Source organism: Eurosta solidaginis, chromosome 3, assembly GCF_040869045.1.
Source record: "Eurosta solidaginis isolate ZX-2024a chromosome 3, ASM4086904v1, whole genome shotgun sequence".
Classification (NCBI taxonomy): Eukaryota; Metazoa; Arthropoda; class Insecta; order Diptera; family Tephritidae; genus Eurosta; species Eurosta solidaginis.
The window spans coordinates 204,662,663-204,667,313 of record NC_090321.1 but is presented as its reverse complement, the minus strand read 5'-3'; positions in this window follow the sequence as shown (position 1 = coordinate 204,667,313).

The window sequence follows — 4,651 nt, the reverse complement described above, 5'->3', positions numbered from 1 at the left end:
TTGCTCCACCCCACCTCCCAACGGAATACTTGACGGTAGTACCAAGAGGAATGACACTTAGACGCTAGGAGGGTTAAAACCACACATTGACTTTGAGGCTTTAATTACACTGGATCACAAATTCCAAATTTTTTTCTACACCAGAGACGCCATTATGAAATTCTAATGTAAAATCGCCCCTGGTTTCGAAAATCAAAGTTATTTTTAATTCTATGGTAACGTTTTTGAGATATTTACGAATAACGGATTTTTCCTAAAAAAAATTGGGTCCACTTAATCATATATATCTCAAGAACGAATTGAGCAATTCCAAAACGGTTTGAAGCTTTTAAAAGATAATAAAATTTGCTATAAACTGTGTATACGCAAAAAATATATACCAAGAAACATTTTGAATAAATGCTGATGAGGAGACACAACAACAAAAATATGCAGGACAGTAACCCAAACGGCAGCCAGTAGCCGATGGCAAACTAACTTGGTGGTACCAGCAGCATAAGCTAAACTGCAACATCAGCAAGATGGACGAACGCATAAGTTGTGGCTGCTCTTGCCATCCCATACAAAGCTAAGATAAAAAGAACATAAACTCAAGACCGAGCGCACAGCAAGCAAATCTAACCAAACAAGTAGACATCCTTTTAGCCACGTTTCAACAACTTGCTTGGCTGATTCAATTTTTTTCCAATTATATTTTCTTAATGCACTTTTTTCACTTTTATCTCTCGTTTAGTTGACTCGTCTGCATGAATGCATAAGAAATGTGACCGAATGCATATGAACTTACATAGAGTTGTTTGTGTGTGTGTATGTGTGTATTTGTATCATGAAGCAAGGCGAATTGAATAAGCTTGGAGCACATACGCATTCATCACTTGGCATACATAAGTGTGTGTGTGTGTGCGTGTTTGTGTGTATGCACGTAATCATTGCATGCATGTGTCGTACATTTATTCATAAGAATCATGTAACTGCTGCTACAAGGAGCATAACAAGAGTGCCAACAACAACAATAATAACAACAGTAGCAAAGGTTATTGCTTTAACAAAGTGGCAAAAATGAAATAAATCGAAAAGTAAACCAGGCAATAAGAAAATGATCAGCATCAGTTGTTGCGTTACGCCCATTTTTCTGCCGTTTTACTGCATACAATCACTTACGCCCACACACACACACTTGCAAAAGGCAGGCATGCATGAATGCATAGATACACTCATTTATTTAGTTATATTACATAAGATGACTCAAAGTAACTGCGGATAATGCACGCATGAGCATACAGGGTGTTTCATTTTTAAAAAGTGTTGCGATACCTGGAGTTCAACGAAAGTGGTTGAACAGAGTTGTCCGACTGGATTAAATATTGTAACGAATTCTGGGGATATCTAATATTTATGCACCTTCTATTAGCGTTCGAATCGCTAAACTGTTGAATAAATCACTCCAATATTCAGTACTGCAAACTGGTCTTTATTTATATTACTTTGGGAGTACTTCACAATTAATAGCGTGTTTAAATCAAACTGATTGCTCATTCCTCAGTTTGCGATCGAAACCAAATTTGATAAGGGATGACGGAAAATGGTTACAATATATATCATTACTCAGGAAACACCTTGAGCGGTCTGGATGATACTACCTCTATCTCAACCGATTTGGCTTCAAAGCTTCCACGTAGGAGACACCAAGGCTACTTTATACCAGAGCAATAAAAAACCCAATGGACTATGTGTGCACAGTGACAAAACATATACGAAGCAACTCAGCTAGGAGCTAACGTGCAGTGTCTGACAAAAATATTACCAAATGAACAAACTGATGACAACAAAGATGATGACGTTGCTAAAGGCACAGATGACAACAGAAGAGACATGCAATATGGCATATGCGAACAACTTTGTACTCGAATGTAGGTGCAACACAAACGTAAAGGTAATAAAGAATAAGAAAACGACAACAACAACTTCAAAATAACAATATGAGCAAATAAAGTGAAAGTGTTGCTTGAGATGAAGAATCCTTACAAGAGACAAGAGTCGTGTAACTGTTAATGTGTGTGGATGTGCGTTTGGGCACAATATTTCTTTGCGTGAACTCGTCCGACTAGGGACGCAATTAAGCGTGCCACAAGAACACATGTTGACAATTTAACACACAAACACATACGAACATAGTACGTCGAATATAAGCCCTTAAAAGTAACTGAGTGCTCCATTTTTGTCTACAATTTTGTACTTGCCACAACTTCTGCTGCTACTTGTCTCGTTGTGCCAACAAAATGGTAAAGGTACATACATATATGCAATTTACATCTACATATTCATATAGTATGCATGCAATGCTTACTCAATTCGGCGACATGTACTTTTTACAAGTGCCTGTCACATTTTCGTTTAAAAACTCTTACTGTACCGAAGACTTGTTTGCATTGTGAGGTGTTGCAACGTTGTTATTGTTGCTGCTGTTGTCGGCTGTGGTGGTGAAAAGCACAAGCTCCCAAGGATCGAAATGATTTAAATGATTAAATCTTATGAAATTGTTGTTCGCCTTTTACATGTTTGGATGTGGGTATGTGAGCTGTGATTATTACGCAGGATATCGTTGAATGGCACTTGCACCGACGCAATCTGATCTCAGCTGCACAATGGAGTATTTTAATGTATTTGATAAGTGTTTACCTCTTAAACGGGCAAAATAGAAATAGCAAAATGTTGGATTTGAAAATTTTAGTTTATGTTTAATTTCTCTTCGCTGAGGCCATATTCGAAATCGGATTTCTAAAACTCCATCTAGTTTTGGCGCTAGGCCCCAAAATTTGGAGACCGTCTGTAGACGGTCTTTCTTGCCCGTTTAAAAGTAGAAAATGAACGAGGTGATTTATCAGGTATTTAGTAAAATAAAACAACTGTATTCAAGAACAAGTAAGGAAGGTTAAGTTCGGGTGTAACCGAACATTACATACTCAGTTGAGAGCTATGGTGACAACATAAGGGAAAATAACCATGTAGGAAAATGAACCGAGGGTAACCCTGGAATGTGTTTGTATGACATGTGTATCAAATGAAAGGTATTAAAGAGTATTTTATGAGGGAGTGGGCCAAAGTTCTATAGGTGGACGCCATTTAGGGATATCACCATAAAGGTGGACCAGGGCTGACTCTAGAATGCGTTTGTACAATATGGGTTTCAAATGAAAGGGGTTAATGAGTATTTTAAAAGGGAGTGGGCCTTAGTTCTATAGAGGGATGCCTTTTCGAGATATCGCCATAAAGGTGGACAAGGGGTGACTTTAAAATGCGTTTGTAAAATATGAGTATCAAACGAAAGGTGTTAATGAGTATTTTAAAAGGGCGTGGACTTAGTTCTATAGGTGAACGCCTTTTCCAAATATCGCCATAAAGGTGGACCAGGGGTGACCCTGGAACTTGTTTGTACGATATGGGTATCAAATGAAAGGGGTTAATGAGTATTTTAAAAGGGAGTGGGCCTTAGTTCTATAGGTCGACACCTTTTCGAGATATCGCCGTAAAGGTGGACCAGGGGTGATTCTAGAATGCGTTTTTACAATATGGGTATCAAACAAAAGGTGTTAATGAGTATTTTAAAAGGGAGTGGGCCTTAGTTCTATAGGTGGACGCCTTTTCCAGATATCGCTATAAAGGTGGACCAGGGGTGCCCTAGGGAGTGGTGGTAGTTGTATATGTGAAGGCGTTTTCCAGATATCGAACAAAATGTGGACCAGGGTGACCCAGAATATCATCTGTCGGATACCGCTAATTTATTTGTATATGTAATATCAAGAACAGGTTTCCTGCCATGATTCCGATGGGTTTTGATTTCGCCCTGCAGAAATTTTTCATTTTCTTCTACTTAATATGGAAGGTGTCACACCCATTTTACAAAGTTTTTTTCCAAAGTTATAGTTGGCGTCAATAAACCAATCCAATTACAATATTTCATCCTTTTTCTCGTATTTGGTATAGAATTATGGCATTTCTTTCATTTTTTGTAATTTTCGATATCGAAAAAGTGGACGTGGTCATAGTCGAATTTCGGCCAATTTTTATACCAATACAAAGTGAGTTCAGGTAAGTACGTGTACTGAGTTTAGTAAAGATATATCGCTTTTTGCTCAAGTTTTCGTGTTAATGGCCGAGCGCAAGGACAGACGGTCGACTGTGTATAAAAACTGGACGTGGCTTCAACCGATTTCGCCCTTTTTCACAGAAATAAGTTATTGTCCAAGAATCTAAGCCCCTACCAAATTTCAAAAGGATTGGTAAATTTTTGTTCGACTTATGGCATTAAAAGTATCCTAAACAAATTAAATGAAAAAGGGAGGAGCCACGCCCATTTTGAAATTTTCTTTTATTTTTTATTTTGTTGTACTATATCATTACTGGAGTTTAATGTTAACATAATTTACTTATATACTGTAAAGATATTAATTTTTTTGTTAAAATTTGACTTTAAAACAATTTTTTTTTAAAGTGGGCGTGGTCGTTCTCCGAATTGGCTAATTTTTACTGAGCATACATATAGTAATAGGAGTAACGTTCCTGCCAAATTTCATCATGATATCTTCAACTACTGCCAAATTACAGCTTGCAAAACTTTTAAATTAAAAGTGGGCGGTGCCACGCCCATTGT